This window comes from Cyanistes caeruleus, chromosome 2 (assembly GCF_971803275.1).
Source record: "Cyanistes caeruleus chromosome 2, bCyaCae1.hap1.1, whole genome shotgun sequence".
Classification (NCBI taxonomy): domain Eukaryota; kingdom Metazoa; phylum Chordata; class Aves; order Passeriformes; family Paridae; genus Cyanistes; species Cyanistes caeruleus.
The window spans coordinates 66,339,126-66,365,946 of NC_141702.1; the positions used below are offsets into that span (position 1 = coordinate 66,339,126).

Consider the following 26,821-nt stretch of genomic DNA (forward strand, 5'->3'; position numbering starts at 1 on the left):
TCTAAACCAAAGCTCTACTTGTCACGTATTTTGTTCCCCAGTAAAACAACAATATAGCCTGCCCTATTATTGAAATGTAGCTGGCTAGGTTGTCTTACCTGTCATTTTCTTTTGGAAAATACAGATTTCATGTTCTAATCCTTGGTAGCATGATACTGATCTCTTTATGTAAAGACACATGATGTGGGTGCACTGTAATCTACTAAAAATGGAAGTAATTTTTTAGTTAGAATTGCAGTGCTTGGAAACATTCTCTTGGTTTTCTAAGTTTATCTGGAGAGCAGACTGACTATATTCTAAGGAATCATATTGCTAAATTTAAAATCTTCGAATTGCAGTTCAGTGTCTTCTGTCTGTATGTGTTGGGGTTACTTCAAATTAGCACACCTGTAGGCTGTTGAAAAATGTGCTTATTTCAAAGGAGAGTTGAAAACTTCAGACTGGATCTTTTAGAAGAGTCATGTCATCCAATGCTCCAGTTCAATCCAGCCCTTATTAAAAGTTAGTAAGCACAGAGAGGCAATTATTGTTTTATCCATATATTTAAAGTCAACAAATTTTAATAATATAAAAAAAAGTTAATGTTTCTTGTCTTTTACAAGATAATTTTAACAAAATCCCATTCTAGTTTCTTTCTGTGATTTTGGCTTTCAGTTATATAATACTATGCTTCTGTAAAAAAAGAGATCATGAGATTAGAATGGGAAAGGACTGTTGGGTTGTCTTTGTTATCTTGAACAGTGAGCACACTGGGTAGGAGCCAACATCAAGTAGCAAGGATTCAGGGTTTTGTCCTTTTTTTAACACTATTAACTTTGATTCTGCATAAATTCCATGTGCCTCAGGGGCCTGCTATCTTGGACAGAGGTTAGCCATTAACTGCTAAACTTGTCTGTATTACTATTGATTCTGCACTGTTAAAAAGACAACTTTCTAAATAAAAATTGTGTCACAGTCCATTGCAAAGTGTTTACCAAAGCAAGACTAAAAAATTCCTAAAATGTTCCCTTGTGTCTCCTCCTTAAACAGGGGAATTAATTTTAAGTGAATGCAAATGCTTTACATGTGCCTTATGATAAATATTGTAATTGGAAGTGATGAACAGTAAAGGTTTTTAGATGTTTCTTCCTACTTTTGGGGTAAATATAAAATTTAAATCAGTAAGAAAAGATGGGAGAGAAGAATGATGGATGTCCTTTAGACCTGGTCACCATTTCTTCAGTTTAGCCTTCTGGAGGGGATGCAGGAAAAGGTTTCTTTTTCCCAAGAACAACCAAGCTTTCACTTCTGTCACTCATTGAAGAGTAAAGCTGCTCAGGCAGGAGGATCATTCAGCTGTGTCTCAGCCAGGGTGACCTGGGTAAAGGTGGAAGCTGATGGGCATTGGGAAGCCCAGTCCCAGAGCTGATCAAAAGAAGAGAGGCTTTCCCTCTGATATGATGCTAAGGAGTTTAAACCATTATACCAGTCATCTTTTCCTAGTAATTCCTCTAATTAAAAATAGAATAAAAAATAAAAAATAAAAAAAAAAAACCCAAACAAACAACAAAAAAAATCAACAAAAGAAAGCCACAGCAAATCTTCAATTAAAGAATGTAAATACTTTGTGTCTTTATAGATGCTGGAAAGAAAGAGAGAGACGTTTGTATCCTAGGGATCCAGCTGACTTGAACTTATATCAGGCTTTCTTCAGTCACTCTGTGGTTTGCACAATTAACTTGAAATTCCAACCTTCCTGACTGAAAAGAGTAGCAGGGGCAGGCAGGGAGATGGCAGTGACCTATTGTGTCTCTATTCCAGCCACTTAGAGTTGCTCTTTACATCACAAGTGCTGTAGTATGTTGTGTCATTTTGTCCAGTCTACTTCTGGGAATCCCAAATGAAAATTTCCTTCCTATGAGCTCCCTAATTTCATCATACTTTCATTTTTGTCTCTTCCTTAGTATACTCTATCCAGTCCACAGGTTGTTTTTGTACCATTTCAAATAATTTTAAAATATTTTTTGCTGAAAGACCTGGGTGTGCTTGCTTACATTTAAATAGTTAAAGTTTTATCCTGGTCTCCAGACATTTATTGGTGATACTGAAAGTACATAGACCCTCTGAACCAATGTATCAGGGTAGAACTTGGACAGCTGTAGCCATTTTTCCTGTGGCGTTCCCTGCAAGTCAGAGACTGAATGAAATCCTCTGATCCATTGTCCATCAGCACAAAATCACCTGTCCTGCTTTTCATTTACATGGATGAGTCTACTGTGACGAGTCTTTTTTTACCCATTACTGGATAGAGGAGCATGAGGAATGAGGTTTTCATCAGAGTGAGTCCCAAGATCATTGACAGCAAACTTTGCCTCATGACCAAACTAGTTCCAACACTTAAAATAAATATTGTGAATGCTCACATATTTTGTGTAATGGCAAATGGTAAAGTTAAGAGTCTTTTCATAAGTTGCTTCATAGCAATTTATTTCACAGTTCCTGCTATACATTTTTCTCAGCTGTGTAGTAAGAGCAATGTATATGGAGCGGCTTGGGCAACAGCGTTAGGGGAGAAATGGGATGGAGAAAGCTCAAGGGAATCAGCACATCATCTTTCTACAGGAAAATGATGTTGCAGTAGTAGTGATATTGTTTTTACTGAAAGCTGTTCTAAATAAATGGAATATTCCACTAGAGGAAATGGAAAGCAAATTTGTTTTGGCTTTACTACATACTAATAAATATTGTGTTTTCAGTGGTGTGAAAGGAAACCTTTGCTATAGCCAAAGGAGCAATATATTTCTATTGTAGGAAATAGCCTTAAAAAGCAAAAATAAACCCCATGCAATACCTTTCTTTTCCTTTAAGCAGACAAAATTTCTTTAATGAGGAAATGGAGGGAAAAAAATCATTTTTTTCACTCGACAACTAATCATTATGCCCTTGCCTTGGTAAACATATATTTTTCTCAGTTTAGCTACATTACATAATAAAACATTCTGGTTTCAGCAAATGTGTTTTCTGCTGAGTGTTGTGAAATTTAATATAGAAGTAATGTCTTATTGATGCTTAGTTTTTGTGACCTTTTCCGTCTTGTATTAGTGACATATTGGTCCTCTGTCTCAAGTACTATGGGATTCTAATGGATAGTATAGAATGGGTCAGATAATGAAAGTCCCTGGTACATTAACTTTCAATTTCATGAATGTCTGAGTACTGCCTGCAAGATGAATAACAGGCATTTCCTTCCTTTTGCATTTTAACATTTATGACCTGGTTATGATTTTTTTTTTTTTTTTGACTTTTACCTGACAACAGGTCCTATATTATTATATTAAACTGTGTACTTCTGCTTTTTGGCAAAGATCAAATGTAGTTTGCAGAGAGAGAAAGATAATGTCTAAACCCTGCTAAATGAGACAGTCTAATTCCCATGTTTTTATTAGAAAAGGCAATTTTCCCCCCCAAAATTTATGTTCCTTGTTTAATAAGGTCTCAGTGAGATGGTTTAGAAAAGCATTTAGACTTCGATAGTGGTCGGTCTGTAACTGAAAAAACAAAAAAATAGCAATTACTGTTATAAGCAGTATTTGAGCATTGTAAGGCTGTAATTGTAGGCATGACATATAGAAGACAACCAAGGATAGAGATTGACCAGTATTTGTAGGATATATTCAAGTCTATGTAGGATACATTATTACATATATAATATACATATTACATTGTGTATATGATACAATGGGAAGCTGGAAGTAGGTTCATATCGACAGTGTTAAAATAAATAAACAAAGAAATATATAACTGTTAGTGGTAGCACTGAGGGTAAAGCAGGTGGGAACTCAGTCTTCCACCTCTCCATAGTTTATTAATATAGCAGTTAGCCTTTATGCAAAGTGCGTAAGAACCATCCTGAATCATTCTAGGTTGAATTTTTAGGTAATGTTTTAGAAGGTGTTACCTTGTATGTTAGAGTATCATCTTTGCTGCTTTCAAGAAGCCCCTGCAATGTCAAGTTCTATAAAAATGAGCACCAGATGTTAAATAACATCAGTGTAACATATTCAGAATCTTTCTGTCAGAAGCACTGTACAATACTTTTAGGGGATGAGAATGAGATGAAGCTCACAGTCCATAAGCATAAGAGAGCTTGCCTGCATTTATTCTACTTCCATTCAGCCACATTTGGAAACTGGAAGCAAAGTGATTAGTGTCAGTACTTGTTTCATCCATTTAAATTGATGCATATAGATGAATAGGGTGGTTAACAAGGTTGGAGTATTGTCCATGAATTATGTCTAAATAGGAATTTGACTAGATTTCTCCATTACAGCAAAGTCACTGAGTTCTGTTCCAGATTAAACGAAGTGAGATTAGGACTAGTGAGAAAGAGATGTTTTTCCCATGTCAAGAAGGAAGAAAACCCACAAATATCATAGATTTAGGTGAGATTTTCTAGGGGGAGGTAATGAAACGTGATTCTGAAAGTGGGGTAGGTTACATCAGAATGCTTTATTGTTTTGTGGCTACAACAGCTGAGTCAGTTCACAGTGCATCTCAGAGACAAATAGTATGTCAACGATTTCTCAGTTCCCAGCATCGATTATATTTATTATCAGAAGAATTCAAAACATTCTGGAGCCTGATTGAATCTGCTGCTTGGGATTCTTTTCCTGAAATCGTTTTATGTTGGAGCAATTCAGAAATGAGTAGCTGTGTGAATGTAGAAGAGATTCTGTGGAACCAATCATAACACTCTTGCGGTTGTGTCGGTGCATTATAACTAACAGTTTGATAGACATTCTTATTTTACACCAAAAACTGTAAGGAAGAAAGAAAAAAAAGTATTCACCTTTTTTTTTTAAACAACCCATATTGATATTTTTTGCTTTTTCCAAGGTGTAATTTAAAGGCCAACTAGAATTTAACAATGCAGTATAAATACCAAACAAATTACATATTTAGCAGAAAAAGGGTAAAGAAAGTTCTGTTTGTCAGGCTGTATGTAAGAATTCCAAATTTTATCTGCAAAGTAAGAATTAAAAAGTAACTTCTGTGTTGTGCTCTTTCATTTGAAAAGTTTCAAAGGTGCCTGTTTAAAATAAGTATTTTGGGAGGAGAGATTCCTCAATGGGGTTCCGGCTCCCTGTCATTAGCATTCCCATCTGTTGCAAGAGCAAAGACTTGGGACTTTGGGAACACCTGCTGATTATGCAGATGCTGCCTCTTTTACAGGGGTTCTGTCAAGAAGTAAAACATGAGTGTGTGCACATGGGGCATCTTTTACCTTGGTTTAGAGGATTGCTTCAGCTTTGGTAAAAAAAAAGTTGCAAAGACTAAAAAGACTTTTTTGGACTTAAAAGTCCAAAGCACTGTGTAGCTGCTTTGTGGAGAGATACTACCTGACAGGCCATAAATCCTGTTGATATATTTGGCACGTGTAACAGGCTGCCTCATACAGTAACCTGTTATGAATAGCTACTTAACTGCTTTTCTGGTTAATTCTGTTCAGCAACCAGCGGGAAAGCTGGTGTTTGGAGGGTTGGTGCATGTGTACAAAACATTTCATGTCTCAAGTTGTCCCCATTCCATCCTGGTCTAGTTGCCTTGGAAAGACCACAGCTGGGCTTGTGAGGTTCCTGCCATCCCTTTCAGGACAAACCTGACTGTCACTGTAGTTTATTACATTGCTAAAAGCAGTTGTAATAGTATTTGGCCAGAGGTAAATTTTACACAGTACAGATGCCATCTATTAAAATCAAGGGTGGCCCTCTGTATTCAGTGTGAAGTAGAGCAAATCTATGATAGAAGGAAGAGACAGCAGATCAGCTTGAATGAACTTGATTTATGTGAATTTCAAAATTAACTGTGTTGCATCAATTGGTCTTGGTCTATTCTTAAAATGTAATTTATTTCAATGCACAAACAAAAAGGTACTTAAAGTCATTGTTTAGAACTGCAGGCATAAAATATTATGCAGCAAGTTTTTCCCAGATACAAGAAAGAATCAATAGAATCAAAGAGATAATCTGCAATTTAATTTTGTTACTTTTAATGCAGATATAATAGAGCCAAAGAAGAGATACTCTTTTGGGCAGAGATGAATATCCAGGTCTTTAAAATGAACAAAATAAATCTGGTAAAATGAATACAATACATATAGGAATCAGCATGACTAAAATACAGGGTCAGTTAGATTTTATCTCTGGTAAGCTGAGCCTCAGTTTTAAACCTTGGGAAACATTTGTAGAGTCAGGGCAAACCTGAAATCTCCTCCCAAGAGCCTTTTGGAGCTGTTATGTTAATTAGCCCAAGTGCTACTCCCCTGTTGGTTACTTGTGTTCCCTATATGGTGTTGTTTCTAGAATGTTCCACCCCAAGACTATATGTTGTTACTTGTCCCTTGTTTCTGGTCTCTGGAGCTTCTCCCTTTACTGTGCATGGTTTCTGGGCATTGTCCCTATTTTTATTTCTCACATTTTTTCAGGCACTCCATTGTTCTCGCTCCTAATTATTTTCTTGCCACCCTCTGCCCTGAAGTCAGGGGACCTAAAGGTTTGTCACAGCCACCCTCGCTGCGACAAATAGGCAGCCTGAAAATCTGTCTCCTACCAAGGCATGCCACTCTGTATGCATTACATGGCACATCCACGATGTCGATTCAGGCAAATATTATAAGGTTCCATTTTCAGTTTAAATAGGCAGCTTAATTTTTGTTGTGCTGCACACAGATCTGAGTGATTTTTATGCCTGAGAAGTGACTTTTATTGCTCATCATCTTACCATGGCTGTGATCATCATAGCTTTTTTTTTTTTAATGATAAAGAGAGTGACTTCTCTCTTTCTGGGCTGAACACTGTTTAATAGCCTTGTGAAAATCAGAGAGGAAGCACACTGGGTAATTCCTGCACCAGCACATTTACATGGATCCTAAACAGAGGACCTCTGTACTTGAGGAGGGGGGAGTTTGTAAATAATATTTTGTAATTAAATATGTTTTACTAAGAAAATGCCCCAGCACAGGGCTGCATTAGTGTCTCTTTAAATTTGAAGTGTCTCGAAAGCCCCTGACTCTGGGCCTATGAAGAAAGGCATCTACAAAAGTAAAATTTCAGTTATCAGCAATTCAAGTTTCTATTAGATCTTAGCAAAAGAACATCCTGTTGATGTGATCCTGCTGCAACCTTGCTAAGAAATGCTTCTTTGAGAAGGTATGGGGGGCTGTTCTGCAGACATATGTGTGCCTGACCTAGGGCAGAGGCTGTAACAGTGGCAGTACAAACAATACAACTGGTGTATCTTAAAAAGGATTATGATTTCATTAAAACAGGAGATTCATATTAGAAAAAGAGGCTTGGTAGCACTTCTGGAGGAAAATGTAACTATTTTCATGGTGAAGCTCATGGAGACCAACGTGCTTGGGGAGAGCAAGCTCAGGGGATGTGCCTTTGCAGGGAAGAACTGAATTCAGTTTCCAGTGATTACAGCTACAGCCTGATGAATTATTGGTAATAAATTCATCAAGTTCCATTTGAAAACTAATTAGAATGGTTGCCTCCCTTGCTTATGCAGACTAGTAATTTCATTTTAATTCTTAAATTAAATTTATTTATATACTCAGTTTTTCTCATACCAACATGACCAGTTGGTTTTGATGTCTTTTGCTCTTCCCTAGTGTCTGTGTGTCTCTCTCGTTCCTTATATTATTGTCTGTCCAGTTTAGTTTCTATCTTTCTCTATTTTTCTCATCTGGGAAAATTTTCCTTGACATAAACTTATATGTATGAACCCTCAGCAAAAAAAAAAAAAACCTGAAACATTTTATTAACTACTGTACTGTTACCCCTTAAAATTAAGTCCTTTCTCCCATTTAATCCCACTTAACCTTTCAGCAAGTATACTGCCCAGTACTAGGAACTGAGGTTGAAAACCTCTCCTCTCATAAAGCAATATAAAATGCTAATCTTTGAACATATTCCTCCTGCCCAATTCAATCAAAGCAGAACACATTAAATGTGGACAGGACATTTAACTTTCATTCACCAGAACAGGGAAATATGCAACTAGGAAACCATGTGACAGTTACTGTATTTCTCTCATTTTCTTGGCAAGTTCCCTTTAACCCATATTATCATCTTACACTAATTGAGAAGGAGGTAAAAAATTTCTCCATAGAACATTCAAAGTCTGATGATGCAGTGACATACAAAGATTTTCTCTTATGAGTCATTAACTGATTATTTAATCTTTGCTAGAGCCTGAAATTCTGTATTTATTTCTAGGCTTTTTTAAAAGACTTCAGTGAAAGATGTGATGGTCATATCCTGGAGGTGCAGTGCCAGAGAATTAATGGTGAATGTATAATCAATATTTCCAGCACCTATTGATTTATGTCTGTAATTACTTCTGAACCCATAATGCTGACTGTTGCCAAAATAGCCTTCTCTCTATAGTGTAAAATACTATTTGTACCAAGGGATTCCTTATTTATCTCAATAAATTAAGTATAATAGTGATAACTCTAAATAAGTGTTTATATTATGTGGCACCTTTGACACTGACCTGAGAGTAATTCATTCAGAAGTTTTCTTGGCATGAATTAGTAGAGAAAGTAGTAATTCCAGTCAGAGTCAGACAGCAAAGCCCATGGGCTGAGTCAGCCTGGGCAATGCTGATGTAGGATATGTAGTTAAAAGATAACAAGTCAGCTCTCCCAAAAACTTGCACAGATAAGCTAAGAAGCAACAGTCTAAGTTGTGTTGCTGGGAGACTTGTTTCACAATAACTTACAGCTCATGGAAACTGAAATACAGTACTGAGTTTCTCTAGGTTAGTAGTTCATAACTGAAAAAAAGAAGCCTGCAAATTTACCAATTTATTGTGACTCTAAATCCTTCTAAAAACTTCTAAAAACCAGAGTCTTTACATGCCTGTTACATTATGCTTTTCCAACGTGTGAGGTGTTCCAAATTTTGTCAAAATTCATAGGACTGGAGTCATGGATTTTCAGTAGCTTCTGTGTATATTCAGCTCCTTTCAAAAACAAACCCACAGAAACTGTGGCTGTGTTTCCTGTAATTGAGGAGCAGTATTGAAGAGCAGTAGTTGGTACAATTCAGTTTGGCCCATTTTAGAATATTTACAAAGTGGCCACGGCTTTATTCCTCGCTTGGTTGTAATCATGTTAATTATCACAGCGGTAATTCATCTCTTGAACCACTTGATTATTTGAGCGTTCACCTGTTGCCTAAATGTGTTCTTTTGTTTGAGATAGACACCCTCCTTTCCTGGCTCTTTATTTTTTCTGATCAAATCACCAAGATTTTAAAGGAACAAAAACCATAAAGCTTCATATTTTTAAATTGAAAAGAACATGAAGAACATGGCCTTTACTTTCAGTGCTAAAAAACACCAGAGCTTAAAATGCTTAATGGAAGCTGTTAAACTTTATTTTTCTAGCATTATTTATTACTGACAAAATATTTTGATGTTTTCAGATTTATTGTTAAAATTAGCAGTGTTTGCACATTTGAAACTAAGCATAGTTTCAAAGGTCTTTCAAAAAGGTCTTATGCTGCAAAAGTTGCCACAGATATAGAAAATATTTTTATAGCAGAAAACCTCTGGTTTGTCCCTTATGTGTTTCCCCTATTTCTGAGTTAATGAAATACAAAGCAATATCCTTTGATAGGTCACATCTACTGAAGTTAACAAGGAGAGGAAATGCATATGGATGTAGTGAGCTGTCATTCAGCATTAATTTCTGATTGGTAATGCCATAGTCAGCCCTTCTGCAGCAGAAAACTGAATTAAAAACCTTCATATTAGCTTACATTATTAATACTACAAGAAGTTAACTGGAAAAAGGAAAATGCTGACAAAAAGGTGGTTTTTTGAGTGGTCTTATAAAAGCACTGAATCTTTCCTTTTTGTCAGAAAATGGATGTCAATCTTTTAATTAACACAGCCTGGCTTTACCTGACAGAACCAGAGCCATGGCTCTATGGTGCTAGCAAATAAGTAGGAGAGATAACTCTGCAGCCTAATTTTAAGGTTCTTTTCAATTCTAATTTTTATTGATATAACCTATTCATTACTGGAAAAAAACCAACAGAACTACCAAAAAAAATCCCAGCACAACAACAACAACCCCTCAAAACCTTTAATAGCTCCAGAAAGATTCAAGCTGTAGAAGAAAACCCCTCTTTCTATGACCCTTTGTGACAGCCACAGCTTTTAGCAACCTTTCCCTCACTGTCAGAAGCATTTCTGTGAAGGCTGCAGGTAGATGTGTACTGCAGCTGCAGCTGAGATCAGCAGGTTCTGCTGCCATAGCTATTATGTAAGACTCTTCCTCAAAGAGAAAAGTATCTTTTTGATTAAGAACTTAATACCTTGAGCTCTCAGCATGACACATAAAGTCCCCATTACCTAATGGAAAGATTGAGATGACAGCTCTCAAGAAGGATTTGAATTTCCAATCTGGTCCAGAAAAAGAAGTAAGCAAGAAATCTCATACTCACCTGTCTGCCTGTATGCCAAGGTTTCCACTCAGGCAGGGAGACGGGGGGTTGCTAGGGGTATGTTTATATTCTGACAGGCAGATCCTTCCCTGCCTGGTGACCATCTGTGTTTCTGAAGACCATGGGCTACACAGCAGCAATGTTTTTCTTGATTTGGAAGAAAAGCTGCAATGACAGCTGTTTGTATTTTTTTTTCTGTTTCAATTTCCAGAACTTAGCATTAACAACTACTTTGAAGGGTTCCTTCCAGTGTAATTAATTTCTGAGAATTTAATATATCTGAAATACACCTCTACCTTCAATGGTTGATGTGTTTATCACCTTGCATATGGCAAGTCAGGGGACAATCTCTTAAATAAGTATAGAAAAGGTTTTTGTGTTTGTGAGATCTGGGGGAAGAGAACCAAAACCAGAAAATACAAAAGAGGAAGGTTTTGTTGATAGGTCATTCCAGGCTAAGGAATGATTAAAAGGTTGATATTATGACAAAGTGCTAATAGGTATGATTGTTTGATGTGTGCAGAGTGCCAGCAGAACAGCTCATAAAAATAAGTTGTTCCTGAGAGTGAAGAATGGGCCAGATTTTACCTTTGCCAGCCACATAAGGATGTCTAGCTACCACCTTATACCCCATCAGGGGAGTCCCAGTGAATGAGTGCAATGCAGCATGCACATACTATTTTTCTGAAGTGAAACTGCAAAGCTCTAACTAGCTATTGAATTCATCAAAGGCTAACTTGACAGTTTGACCTCTTGAGAAACACTTGGGAATATGCATGAGAAGTTAGCTTGACTTGACTTCTTGTGCTTTGGTGCTATTGCTGCTACCTTTTGGCTTTTGTGAGGGAAATTGCCCTTTTCTTGCATTCTCAGCTCTAGCTGTAAAGCAGACTGCCATGAACAAACTTCTGCCTTGGAAACCTAATACATAAGATTTGCTTGCCAGCCGTTTGCTAGCTGCTATTAAGCACAAAAAATGATGTCTTAGGGTATGATCAAGTTTTTACCTTAGCTTTATAAATATTCATTATCTTACATTTTCACTAATTGCTCTAGAGCAAGAGAAAATGTTAATTTTTAATCAATAATACAGCATCCTTGAGAACATTTTACAAATTAGGACTTCATTACGGTCCCAGCATATGTTGTTAATGTTGGTTGTTACATGCTAATTAGTTGGGGTTTTTTTTAAATCAGGAGGAGCACTGGAAGTACAAGCTATGAAACTGTCATTGTGCAGAAATTCTCAGGGCAAAGTTCAAGTCAGAGTTCACATATAGAAGATGTGGGATGTAGTTACTTGCTGTCTGAATTTACTCTGTGAAATTATTTGGTAAGGAAATTAACTCCTTTTCCTAATATAGGTTAACCATCTGTATGTGTAATGTACAAGAATTTATTCTGATTTCTGATTTCACCATTTTAGGGCACCATGATTATAAATAGATGGGCTTTTTGAAGGCTGAGCATTTTAAAACACATAGATTTATTCATGCAGACTATCAATTACTTTGATATCCTTTGAATTTGCATTCAGTTTGAGAGTCTTTGAACTGAAAGGATTTCATTAATTGAAGGCAAAAGATAGGGAGTCCATAATTCCTTTGGATGTAACTGCCATGAATCTTGAAATGTGGCAGGAAGAGTCATTAGCAGAGTGCCATTCACATTGGCTTATCAGAAAGGGAGTTTGATGTGATTGCCTCAAGCAGAGTACAGAAGGTCAGCACGGGCCAATACCCTCAGCTAACAGAAATGTAGAAAGTTCACAGAGCTGCATGACAGCTAGCTCCAGTAATCCTGACTCCTCTGTCTACATGAGTTGTTTCTCTGGGAGAAACCTATCGTCAACTGCTCAAGGCTCTTGCCATTTAAATTCTTAAAGGGATTTTATTTTTTATTAGCTGACATTTCTTTAATATTGTACATGACTTAACATTATTTTTAGGGGTAGTAGTAAGGTTCAGTTAGAGATTACGGATCAAGACAATGACCTGCTCCCTCTATTCTGCGTGTTTCGCTTCCAATTTTTCTCAGTGTTTAATGTCCTCCTGCTATAGCACTTCTATAATTTCACATACTGTTAAATGCAAACAGAAAACCTTGAATCTTCGCACACTGAGAAGATATGTGACTGGTCAGGAAGGATCATTCTTCCACTTTGTTTAACAGAGAGAACTTGGGCACAGAAAGGATGGATGTTTGAGAGGAGACAGCACCAATCACCAATTCTTAATTCTTCTGTGCTTTAGTTTATTCTGCTGGTACAGGACTGGGCAGGAAGGCACACTTGAATGACTGTAGGAATTTACTTTTCTTCCCCCTGCACCACCAACTTGGATGGGCACAATTCTGAGAACAAATGAGGAAATGTGGGCTGGCAGAGTCACCCAAGGCAATGAAACATGAGGGGGAGAGGTCCTAAGGGTCTTTGTCCAATAAAAGAAATTAGAAATTATTTTAGTTAGAAGGAGAATATTCCTCTAAACTTCTGCTTTTTGTCTTATCAAAAATATGAGCTCTGGAGCTGTTTCAGCTCCTTTACTAGATTTCAGTTATAAAAGTTTAAATCTTAACCAGTTCTGTAGTAGACAAGAAACACTTTATTCTTTATATGCTATATATAGCTATATATAGCATATAAATACCTCTATATAGCTGAATATATAGCTCTATATATAGCTGGAATTATATATATAATTTCACACCTGCTGGTTGACATCTTTAGAATGACTGTCTGCCTCACTATTCCCTGCTTATCAATCCTCCATTGTCCCATTTTGCCACATTAATGTTAAAGTTAATATTCCCCAAAATGAGAATCTGAGACACCAAATTGATCCAAGTGGTTTGGTTTTGTGTCTGAGTAATTGCATGCGACTTCATGCCTACAGAGAAGTAAAGGGTGATTAAGTTTTCTAAATCTCACTTGTTTCTGTTACTTCTGTAGAACACCTACCATTTCTTCAAATGACAGTTCCTGGTCTCAGCCTCTATAAGAAGATTATTTGAGACTAGAAGTGACTGAACACATTGACTTGATTCATAAACCTTTCAAATTACTAAACTGATAAATCTAGAAGAAAGCATGGAAAAGGCTGGAGCTGGTAGCAAAAATTGCTCTCATGTGAAGAGGACAGTGCAGACAAGGTGGTGGGGTTGGTTTGGTTTGGTTTGCTTTGCTTTGCTTTGCTTTGCTTTGGTTTGCTTTGGTTTGCTTTGGTTTGCTTTGGTTTGGTGGGTTGGGTTTCTTTGGTTTTTGGGTTTTGTTTTTTGTTTTTGGTTTTTTTGTTTGGTTGTGGTTTTTTGCTTACAGAGGGTGAGAGCTTCTGTGGTGGTTTTAACTGTGGTTATTACTTTTAAAACTGCTGCCTTTTAAGAACCATGTGAGTTGCACTCAGTTGTGGTCACATGAAAGTTCACATTTAACCTCTGGGGCTGTGAAAAGGTTCAGTTGATAGTTAAAATGGAAGGTAGGTCACACACTGTGATATAGTCATATCTTAAATCTGGTGACACTTTTGGAGAACTAATTTCCATTCCATTACAAGCAAAAGCTCTTTTCCCCCTTTCAATTGGCATTTCAGGCTTTGTATTTTCTCTGATAGTCAGGTCTTGAGTTTTTATGTCTCCTGTCACAGTTACAAAATGTTAATGATTTCATTCAAGTAACCAGTCAAATTAAAATATACCATTATTTATATTACTTATCCATCTTGTCCTACTTTCTCTCAATAGTAGACTTTTAATCATTAATGCTCAGTGACTCCTAAACCTTGACCAAAGTTTAAGTCCCTCAGTTATTTGGGTGTTTTCCTCTTTATTATTTAATTAAGCATACTGGGTCTGTGGCCTATCACAGTACCTGCCTTATTCATTCAGTTTCATGTGTATACCCTCAGATTCAAGCTTCCCATGCATGTTTCAGACCTAGAAGTCACCTCTGAATCAACAGGAATCAGAAATGTTAGGGACTGAAAAAACAAGGAAGTCACAAATATTTCATTTTTAAAGTAACACTTTCACAGCTCTTTTCCCGTGTATCTCCTGTTTTATTCTCACCTGGTATTATTTTGGGTCAGCTATGAGCATATGCAGCTTTCCAGGTGGTAAATGCTATGATTTTAAAAAGTAATAATTGATGACACTACTGCCAAACAGTGGAGCTCCAGTAATTCTCAGTCTTTTGAATCCAAACTCAACATGCAGTGTTTGGAAATACTGCTATGCTGTACAACTGATTTACCTCTTATGAGGGTTTCTCTGGCAAGATGCATTCCTCCACAAAAACAAAAAAAAAACTTTGGAAATGGTGACTTGGCCCATGGTGATCCAACTTTTCCATATTTCTTCATCGCAGTCCAGTAGGGAAGATTCAGTGAGTTCATTTAGTGGGACCCAGAGATGACAGTATTATTGTGAGGGAAGAGAGCAGAGTGAATGAGGACTTGGAGGGTAGATATGTAAGTGTGTCTGTGTGTGTATATATATAATGTATAAGAGTAGATACATCTGATAAGAACGAGTGATTTAATTTGATCTGATTTTCTACTTATCCCAGAAATCCATTGAATAACCTTTTTTTCAGATGTAAATTAAATCTAAACACAAAGACAAACCAAATTGCATATCCATTTATTCCACACAAGGGAAGAAAATTCCATAAATAAACTTAGAATCAGCTTAGATTTTTTTTTAATGTTCATTTTATTGCACATGCCCCTTGACAGTTACTTAATTTTAAATGTTTTGGGTTTTGAGTCATAGATTTTGAGTACATATCTCTTCAAAGAGATTATCAGTGCTGCTGCATTCTGAAATAAACTTTCATAAAAGAAAAGCAAATTAAAAATCCTTTAGTAATAGAATTTAAATGTCCTTTATGCTGTAGTTCAAAAATCCCAGATAACTTAAAGTACCATTCCTTTAATTTCTAGCTGTTTTCTTCATTTTTTAATATTAAAAATGTAATAAAATATACTTTAAATTATAAATGTGAATATATGCAGTGTATTTAATAAAAATATATTAAAATATTTTATCCACTATATACATATTTTCATTTACTGCTAGCTGCAAAAAAATGCAAGTGAAATTTCAATAATCCAACACTGAGATCAGCTCACTTTCTAACATGAATCTTGTTTGATCTGTATCTGTATAACTTGGTCTAAAATGGGGGTAGGTAAAAATAGATACAGTGCTAGTTTAAGTTCATTTGAACAGACATCCAACTGAGATGATGCTATAGATGGAAATATTTAAACTCAGCAACTATAATAGAGATACCTAAGTAAGGTTTGCTCATTGGTTTTTTGTGGATGTTTTCTGTGGTTTTGGTTTTGGGTTTTTTTCACTTAGCCTTTGAAGAGCAAAAATCAGGACTTCAAAATACTACAGAACAAAAAAGGGAGAGATGCACAGACACAGAGAAATACTGGGAGGTTAAACAATTTCCTAGGACAAACTGCTCATATATATATATATATATATATATATAATATGGTAATGTATATCTAATCAGATATGTATAATATGGTAATATATTAACTTGTCCTAGGGTCCTCCTTTGTCTTGCACTTCCTCAAGTACCCCTCATCAGGATTTAGAGAATTCTTAGCGTTCCTAGGACAAGCCTTATTGGTAAAGAAAAATTTGCATGGAAGCACTCAAAACAGTAAGAAATGTCACTGCCTGGCAGTAATTTTAAAGTGAAAATCCAAGCAACATTGATTATTTTCAGCTATTTCAATATTTTCAAAGCCACAAAATGATCTCTCTCAGGCTATCAAAGGCTATTTTAAGTTTATTTGAACCCTTTTTAAGAAGAGTCCTTGAGGATTCGCTGCCATTTTTGATCTGAATGTGTAGCTTTCATATTGATTGAATTGAAATTTTCATGAAAAGAAATCTTGTAGCATCTTTCTCTTTTATACCTCTGGGTAAAGCTCTGCTCCCCACATCCTGATTAAATCAGAATTGACCTTGCAGCTCCCTGTAGAAAACACAAAAGTTCGTCTTGTCACATTTTTCCCCTGCTGTTTTCAAGAAGTTGTGTTCTCCAAAACTGTCGGATCAACCTTCAAAAATATATCCAAAGCACACCATGGACATACTACAAATACAATCTCTGTATTAAAGGTAACTGGTTGCACAACTCAACCATCTTCTTCTGGGAACAGTTAAAATCATACAGAAGTTCATCAAAATGAATTTTACAGTCCTTGTTTGCACTACTGGCTAACCTCAATCCTCCATAAATTTCTGTTTGGGAGCGTGGCGTGCCGTGTGCCAGGCAGGATGTGCTAGTGGAGATTATTGGGATAGAGCAGAAGCATTACAGATAACATTAAACCATAGCTGGGTTTCACTGCCAGTCAGTAACTGGGTCTTGTGACAGCAACTTGGTGTAGAGGATGAGGTGCACAGGAGATATATGAAGGCCTGGACCCTGAGAAAAATTGATCCTGCAAAATTGTTTAGGGGTCTTTCCACCTTCCTCTCTGCAGAGGGGTTTGTGTATGTATGTATTTCATACAAAACACAGAACAGAGACCTATAGAGAAGGTAATGCTTCCTGAATCCTGATGACGGAGGGATATTCTTATAGAACATTCCTCAATAGGGAGTGAATAATACAAAGACAGGTATAATTGATTTGAAAGCACTATATTTTCTGTATTATTCTCTACATTTTATTGGGCATTTACTCAAAAAGGAATTGCAGCATGTTTTGCGTTTTGATTATTCTGACTTCCAAAAAATAGATTTCTCAAGTAGTTTTAACAGCCCTTTATATTTTGTCATATATCTAGAATATGGTACAGGTGTTCTATTTTTCACCTCTTCCATTTTTTATTTTTTTTTACTAGAATGTAAAAAATCCTTTATTAGGTACTGGAACTTACACCATACTATATTCTTACAGTACAATGGACCAAAACCCTCAAGCCTATTCAGTTAGGTTTGCTAACATTTATGCTTTTAGCTATTGCCTGATTTTCAGAAGCTTCTGTTGTATTATTACCTTGAAGGGCTTTTTTCTTCCTAAGAAGCAGTTTTGTAAGGTTAGGTATTTTAGAGGCTTATTAAAGCCCAGGGAGGACTGTTTGTTGGGCTTGAATTTTTTTTCTGTTTTATTGTTGTATTTAGATGAGTATTAAAATCATGTGTTTTATGTATTGGGTTCTTCAGTAAAACATGTTTCTTCAGGCTTTCTCCTCTAGGCTACAGAGTCATATCCAAATTCATTAGTCCCTTTCTATTTGCAAGCCAAGTAAGATGCTCTGACTGGCTATTTTTTGTTTTTCTTTGGGTATTTGGTGTATATGAGTGCAGATATTTTTTGCTCAGCTTTGTCTTTGATAGTATGTGTATTGCTGTGGAGTTTACAGGATCAAAGCCAGAAAGATCTAATAAATACTTTATGTCCTCTAAGCACTTTTTTTTGTCTCCAATCAGACTGGAATATGTATGTTGATTGCAATTTCTTCTGCAGATAGTAAAGGGGGATAAAAAGAGTTGATACTTGGTTTTCATTTTACTAAAACTGTGGCCTGGTAAAAGCAGGACATAAGGAAGGCAGAAATAAGGTATGAAAATCTGGGACTCAGAAGCTGTCCAGTCATAGCTTGATTTGCTGTGCTTAACAGAAATAGGTCATGTATTCAGCAGAAGAAATATTAAAGCAGCAGGCATATTTGCCACTTTGGATGGGTTTGTTTAGCTGTCATTAGCTGCCATAAAAAGATGTCGGATACAAGATACATGTACATATTGCAGGAGTAGAAAGCAATTATTGCCTAGGTAGCACCCAGAAGACAGGCAGGATTTAATGAGCTCTCAGGCTAAGCCCCAGTCCGTGAGCGTCGGCTCTTGGGCCGAGCACGCGGCACCTGCGGCCAGCACAGTCCAGTGGGAAGGGTCAGCCCTGCAGCCCCCAGCCCCACTGCGCTGCTGAGCCGCCATCTGCCACCCGCTCTGTCATCACTGCTGTCACTGCTGCCTCAGAGCTAGCACCTGATGATTCCCAGCTCTCCTGGCTGGCATACATGGCTTTTCCCTTTAGGATTTTAGACCTCGCTGTGTTAGTGCAACTTTCCCTCTTGAAAGTTAGCTTGCTTTTCTTTCCCTCTCGAATTCTTGCACTGGTAACAAGCCCCAGCTCAGCAACTGTCCCCATTTGTAATTTTTATTCTCTCATCTTTCTATTCTTTCAGACAGCTCTTTCTCCTAACTTAGTCATTTTCTCAAAAGCCAGAAGTACAGTAACGCAGTTGGGTTGGATCAGATCTGGGCCTCAAGTTCTGGAAACACAGCCAGGCGGGGCCCTGGAAGTCAGAGGGGAAGCTTACAAAGCAGTGCTGTTGATCTTTGCTGTAGCTTTTTTTTTATTTTTATTTTTTTTTACTGTTAATATTTAGTTTTATCAATTTTTTGACAATAACAGTTCTGAACATTTTGTTCCTGGAAGCATAGCACTACATCATGCTTTCCTCCTCACATTAATGTAGGCAGTTGCTCTGTGTTGATCAGTATTTCATTTTTCCACATCAACCTATATGTTGACCTATTTCATCTTTCCTTACATTTTTCAGCCATTTGCTTTGTTTTCTCTTCACAACCAATTTCAGGTGCACAGCATATTCTGTAGGCTTATGATACAAATTCTAACACCAGGAAATGTATGTACTGCATGTATTACAGAGGAAAGTAAGTTACATTTCCATGAGGAAAATGGAAAAGATGTGTTTTCATTCCACAGCATAACTGCGTTATCTTGCTGTGTTCGCAGAAGCAGTCCCTGTAAATGTATATGGATGTCAGTGCTGAAAATTCCCAGATATTCAGTGAACTATATTTTTCTAGTATAGATTTACTTTTGGTACAGATTCCTTTTTTGAATGCAGATTTCTCTATTTCAATGGATTTTGTATACTTATGTAAATTACTACTCAGGTTACATAAATTTAGTTTGAGGTCATTATATGGATAATTTGTTGCTCAGTAAAGTAGTTCACCAGGTTATGAGACATTAATCCTTCAATAGGTCTTTAATTAGGAGAGATGAACTAAATAATTCATAGCAAAACTTGGCCTGAAAACATTTATACTACACGATTATACCATTTTACATGCAGTGACAAATTGTTTTGGTATAGTCTGGAAATAGTAGGACTTAATTAATTGCTTCCAAGGTTTTAGACATCTGTGATAGGTTCTTTAAATGCATTAGATTGGAAATTCATACAAAGGCTAAAAATAGAGTTCAAGTCCTTGGGGTTAAAAAGCTGAGATGAGAAGGGAGCTTGCAGAAAAGAGCAGGAAGAAGCTGACAGAGCAGAGGAATGGCAGCTAACTAGCATGTCCAATTCCCCAAATAGTATTTTTGCAAAACTGAGCTGGAAATCATTAAACATGTGAAATGTCATGGTTTTACATTTCAGTAAAAGAAATGTGCCTTTTGCGTATCTGGTGCATTAGATGGAAGAGGTGGCTGAGAAAGAAGCCCTGAATAGTTTAAAGAACATATAACCAACTTTAAAAAAAGAAAAAAAAAAGAAAAAAAAAAGATGATTTTCTATTCCAAAATCACATCACAGATGAAATCAACTAAATTTAAAAAATTTATTAGACTGGAAGGAGATACTACTTTACAAAAAAACCCAAACCCAAGCAAAATAATCTGGACTTTGTAGTAACCCAAGGATCAGTATATGCCATTAAGTAGTGTTTTCAGATGTTAAATTGGTGAATCATGCTGCTATTGCAACTACAGCTAGCGGAAAGAGCAAATAGCAAAGAATTATATGATCATATATAGCTGAGGACAAAAAAAACCCTTTTGATAAGATTTTTTACCAATCTATGCTGTGGAGGAGGATCTTTTTCCTATGGATTATATACCACATTGAATATTTGAATAGTGAACTCTGAAAGATGGAAATTCATGACCCCAAGCCTGGAATTAATCCCTGAGACTGGTCCTTTTGAGTATGAACAAATAACTAATTTTTTTCTTTGCAGTCAAGTTGCTGACCTTTACATGTAGCCTCACAGCTGGAGCACTCATCCAGTGCTCTCAATTCTGCCTTTAGTTTCCTCTATGGCCTGAGAAGACTCAAATACACATTGCTACCTCTCAAGAAGACATCTGGGTTCAGTAAAAGGAGTTGCACCATTGTGCTGGATGCAGTTGTGGGAGACCAGAAAATGAGCAATCAAAATGGAAAGTAATAGAAAAGATAAGTCATTTGCAGACTACATGATGGGAAAGGGAAGTTTGAACACCTTGCAGACTGATAAGCGTGTTTTATCTATGAGTGCTTTCTGACTTTTTGCGGGAGATAGCTGCTGTACAGCTACCATCAGACCTTGAGGTTATACCTGTTTAATTTACTGGTATGGATATGGCTTGTGGGGACACCTTTGTGAAACATCTTACCTGAGTCCAGGCCACTACCTTGCACTTAAACTGCATGTTAGGTGCCTTAGCACTTGTGCTGGTTTAGACCTTTGTCACTTGGGTTTCAGGTTCTCTGCCAGACTGTGAAACTGCTGAACTGAAAACCTCCTGTGCCCAGAACACGGGCATTAGGAACTCAGTGCCACTGAGGACAGCAAGGTGTGTGACAACAGGAGGTGTCTGAATGGAATCATTCATACATGAAGAATGAAACAGGAGTAGCCACCCAGTAGCCCCTATTGCTAGAGTGCACATACCTAGGCTCATTCATAACAGATTTCACTGGTAACTCTTTGAAGTGATCCTAGGAATACTCAGAATATCTGCTGCTTCTGGGACTATTTTAGACATCTATAGAAAATTTCAAACATATTTAATAAAGAAAGGATCTGACATCCCCCTCAGAAGCAAAAACTCTCTATGTATTACAAAAAGGTACTGACTCTAGAGACACAAGAGGTAGAAGAAAAGGAACCTGTAGAGTCTCAGTGAAACAATAGAGTTATATCAAAAGGGATAAACAGTTAAAGAGTAGCTTACTGATTATGTTTGTCCAGTGCCCATATGCGAGTTAGGCTGAGGCTGAATTTTATGGGTTACATGTGAGTAAAGAAATTGCATTTCACAACTTCAAAGCAATTGCTTTATTTCATAATAATCCAAAATCAGATTAAGTTTTCTTGTTCCATTTTTCAGTCAGAAACACATTTTTTACAGAATCTACTTTTTAGCAAGACAGGGCACTTAGAAGGAACTGCAGCAAACTCTTTCAATTCCCTTATCAAAGCAGAGCCCATTATGAAACAACAATAGATGTTAACAAAAGGAAGTTAATCTGTATTCTATAAATAAAAAGCTAGAGAACATCAAAGCTACTTGCAAAATCTTATGTTTCTTTTAAGTTTTGTTCAGTTCTCCCTCTTTGCATCCATGTGATGGAAGTTTATTTAAGGAGCCCAGCTAAAATATTCAGCATTAGAGAAAAACAAAAGAACAACCTCCATAAAGGAGAAGTGATAAAAGTGCAGCTGAGTGAGGAAGATGTCACAAAGCTTAGCTGTCAGTAGCTGTGATATATTGCTGAGACAAAACCCTGCAGACAGGCTTTAGTTGGCTGCTGCCTTCCTCAACATGAGAGGTCAGTGTCCTGAGCAGCTCCAGCAGCACTGCTGGTACGAGTCACAGGAGCACCCTCTGCCCCTCCAGCATCCACAGTCTCAGTGCCTGCCTGAAACTGAGCCTGGATTTCAAACCAGCTGATGCCACCAGTATTGTTCCTTTCAGTTCACCTGAAAAAAAACATGAGTTGTTTGTCTTACAGGGCCTGCTCCTGCTTTCTACATGAAGGTTCAAACCCTGCTGCAGGTCTATGCAGCTGTTTTGAGTTTTTCTGAAGAAATTAACTGGTAGAAGTGATGGCTGCTCCTGTGTCTCTGGCAGTAGGAGCAGCAACAGTGTCTGTGGCATTGGAGATTACGTGCCAAAATAGCACCAAAGCAGTGAGTACCTGATGTCTTAAAACCAAAATCAAGAAGAAACAAATTAAGTGGGACTCAAGGCAAATTGACAGTGGAGGGGTCTAGAAGAAAAGCATCCTCTGCCAGGATGAACCATTTCATGTGAAGGATGCAGGGCAGAGGCAGCCATGGCAGTAGAATTCAGCATGATCTATCTCACTGTAGCCTGGCTGCTGAGAGACAACTTCAGGCAGTGGCAGATGCAGTCCAAGTTTCCTTCCCTACAACAGAGCCCATAAAACCTGAGATAGGTGTCCTTCCAGGTCTAGATGACCTCTGTCATTCTCTGAAGAGTTTTTTATTGTAAAGCTCACTGTGTGTTCTCTGCTGTTGATGCATCTCAGTTTGCTGTGTAGATTTTTCGAGGACAGAACAGGTGCTTGGTTTGCCTAGCTGGAGAAGCTGCCAGGACAAGTAATAGGGAATTCCTGTGTTGATGCCACTCAGAGGTTAATTGCTAGTCATGTCATAGGTGAAATCAGCCTGTGAAATTGTTTGAATGTAAGTTAAGTGACTTGTAGGATTTATGGTTCTTAGAAAGGTTCTTACAACTGGGTAATACAGATATCACTCAGTTCTTTTTACTTTGTTTGGAAAAAAAGCTCCTAGTGTGAAAACCAAAAACCCAAGAGCCATCTTCAAAATATTAGACTGTGTTGTCATATATTTCTTAGTTGTCCTCACTAAGAATGTTCCAAAAATGAAGAATACTGAAGAATTTTTGAGCTACTTAAGTGTATTTTGCATTTCTCTTATTTTTCAAACCATTACTTAGATGTGTACAGTTATCCTAAGAGTATCACTGTAGTTGTGAGATGGATCTTAAAACAAGGAGATCTTGCATAACTTAAGCAGGGTTTGCATGTTTTACTGTTTGCAGAAACATCTATTCAATATTGGGAATTTCAAGAAAAACAAAATCTTACAATGAAAGGGGAAAAAAAGGAAAAAAAAATAATGATAAAACACAGCCTCCTGGGGGTCTTGTGCTGCTTCTGAGGCACAGATGTGTGTTGGGCAATATAAGAGTCAAATTGAACAGAATGCATCATATAGGTAAAGATAAATATAGATAAAGATTATGTAGATTAGCTGTAGATATAAATATATATATATTAAACTTTTTAAAGAGCTCTTTCTGTGTCTATGAATCAGGAAAAGCTGAAAAACACTGAACTAGCAAACAGACAGCTGTTGGTATTATATGAATTGGGGTGTTTTCACTTCATCCTGGTTGTAGTGTGAAGAGAAGTTTCCAAGAGTGTCTCTTATGCTTCCTCACTATAGCACTGCATAACTTTTGGATAGAAATAAATCAAGTGCTAATGCTGCTTTTGTAGAAATACAGTATCCATGATTACTGGTAGTTAGGGAAATAATTCACTCTGTTCAGAAACTCTTGACTCTGCCTTTATTTACTGCTGGTTGTCAAAAATGAGAGATACTGTATAAAATACCTGTGTAATAAAGTAATCCGTAAAACTAGTGGTTATATTCAGAAAACACATTCAGAATACTTTATGTTGAGAACATTAGGTAGCATATTGTAGCACCGTAGCTCTGGGTATGTGCTAAATTTACTCACCAATATTCAGTGTTTTAAAAGCTTAATTAGGCTGGAAAACAGAGCAAATTTTTATACTGCCTTCTGGTACCCTTGCAGAAATGTTTCAAAAGTGAAATAAAGCTTTTGAAGCCTGCCTGTACTGAGCCCCTCAAGGTGGTGTTTCTTGATAGCTCCTGCCAGACTCCTGCACAGCCAGATCATCTGGTGGATTGAAGTTGGTCTGTAATTAGGCACAGTTACATGCCTGGTCTCTGCTACATGATGGCAGCCATCCAGTAGAGACTTTAACATTTACAAAGCTTTCTGAAACTTACTTTTTCCAAATCCACATGTAAAAAACAAATGCCCTTCTCCCTGTTAGTCAAGAGTCACTCTCTTAGAGTTCCTCCTATGTACTGACAGTTCTTCAGTGCCTTTTAGTGTGTTAAAGCTGTATCTCTCTGAGATGGTGTCATCCACACAGACCTTCATGGGAACTCCCATGAGCAAAGAGCATTGACAAAATGTGTAGTAAAGTCTTAATGGGATGTCTTCTGAGCAATCCTCTGCCCACAGGAAAGCCATCTCACTCCCCTTTGATACTACCTGGCTCTAGCTATTAGGACACTATAGCTCTTCAACCATTAATGTTTCTTTCTGCTGTATTTGTTTATAACTTTGCATGGTAATTTTTTGGCCCTCTTTGGCCTGTGGGAAGCATTGGTAGAGGAAGCTTCATGAAAATATAGGATTCATTGGAAAAATTGCAATTTCCTTAACTGGAAAAGAAGAAGGAAGGAGATAAAGTTGCTTCAGTCTACAGAGCAACCTCCTTTGACTGGCTTGTAAAACTAACTTTTATTTAAAATGCAATCCAAAAAAATGCTTTGAAATGACTGTGAATGGGAGTATATGAAACATTCAGCAGTCTCTGGTTTGAAATACATTATGCAGTGGTCTTTAGGCCTGCATTGTTTGGGCTTCCTGCCTCTAAGTGGTGTGTGTCTGGACCTAGTTTTGGAGCAGAGAGCTCTCCCTGTCCCTTGGTATAACCTTAACTGTGTGAAATGTAGATTGAGTTTGTCCCATAACAACAGCATAATAATGAGAGAAGTTGACCGTTTTATAACTTCTAATACTTCTTTAATGATATATTCTCTCATAATGGCAATTCATCGATCTCTCTAAACCAGCTTGGATTCATTGAATTGTTTAGGTTGGAAAGGACTTTTAAATCATCAAGTCCAATCATTAAAACAAGCAGGGCCAAATTCACCACTTTTCCAAGTCCCTAAGTGCCACATCTAAAGGGCTTTTTAACACCCCCAATGATGGAGACCCAACCACTTTTCTGGGGAGCCTGTTCAAATGCCTGTTCAAATACTGACAGCCCTTCTGGAGAATAATTTTTTTCTAATACCTTGGCCATACCTCCCCTGGCACAACTTGAGGCCTTTTCATCTTGTTCTGCTGCTTATTACTTGGAAAAGAGGTTGATCCACTACCTGGCTACAACCTCCTTTCAGTTTCTTGTACAGAGTGAGATCTCCAGTTATCATTTAGGCTACATCATGTGTAGCTTTCTCTTATACTGATGTAATTATTTTTATATTTTTGTTGCATTAATTCAGTGTTATTGGAGATGCATCAGGTATTCATGTGGCCAGACCCAAATGGCAAATGTCCAGTATGGCCTGGGATCCCTCACATCTGAGTAAGGCAGAGACTTCTGCTAAGAGGTCTGCAAGAGCCATTAAATTTGTTAGGGAGTAAAAAAGCATAAGCAAGGAGCTGGGTTTACAGACGAGAGTCTTTAGCAAGTGACTTAAAAAACTGCCAGTGATACCTGCTGGACTCAGCTGTCAAAACCTAAAGAATTTGCTGATTTGGTGTAGCAGCTTTTCTTTTTTAATTGTTCCTTTTATATATTGCAGACTTTTCTGTGTGAATGGGAATAATTGTATTATATACTGCACTGTGCTACTTTAACTATGGGTAAAAGGTGATAAATGTGTGAGAAAAGGAAGAGAAGTGGTGAGATGCATTACATAATGAATCACTTTCAGGTCTTGCAGATAGTAAATGCATGTAAAATGAAAATGTTTCCTTAGGTTTCACTACTTGTCAGTTAAAGTTCTGCTGTATTTTCCATAACAGGAGGCAGGAAAAACCATGCTGGATCATTTCCTTGAATACATCTTAGGAAAAATCTTTTAAATTGAAACCTCCATTCCTCAAATTATCCTTTGCTTATTACATCTCAATAATAAAAGCAGAATATGTTCACAAGTTGATTAAGTAATTCTTATTATTGAAATGCTGTTTTCAATCAAAAATGACCTTTTCTCACATTTATTGGGAAACCAGCTTTAAGACATATTAAACTAAAGCTTTTGTGCTGGCACCATAAAGCTGCTGTCCACAAAGATGATCTTCAGTTTGTTTGCTCTCTGCAGCTCTTATTACAGGCAGCTGGCTTCTTGATAAGCTTTTGGGGAGAGGAGCTGTTCTCTCATATTTTGGCTCTGTCTTCCTGGTCTTTCAGTCCCTGCTGCATGTTATTAAGTCAGCTTTACAAACCTTTCACTCTTCTTAAATTCTGTGCATAAAGAAGGATGAATGAGAAGGGGTTTTAGGTAAAAGATTGTCTGCTGAAGATTGTGCAGCAGTCTTATTACATGGGGTACTGCATCAATGTTATCTTTAGATGTTGAATAAGATGATTTTGTTTTAATTCAGTTATTTTAGAGAATGTAAACTTGCCATTTTCAAATTAGATTCTTATCTTCCATTA

General features: G+C 37.1%; 1 protein-coding gene across 8 annotated transcripts in view; it reads left to right on the forward strand.

Annotated features, from left to right (window-relative positions):
• The window catches only part of SASH1 (SAM and SH3 domain containing 1), a 533,280-nt gene that overhangs the window by 190,436 nt on the left and 316,023 nt on the right, over nt 1-26,821 (forward strand). The window contains exon 1 of one of the 8 annotated variants that reach the window (XM_086877626.1): nt 22,285-22,463. The exons of the other annotated variants lie outside the window; for them this stretch is intronic. The gene's annotated coding sequence lies outside the window, so the exon portion shown is untranslated. Of the gene's footprint in view, nt 1-22,284; nt 22,464-26,821 lie in introns of those variants that run through there. 8 annotated transcript variants of the gene reach the window in all.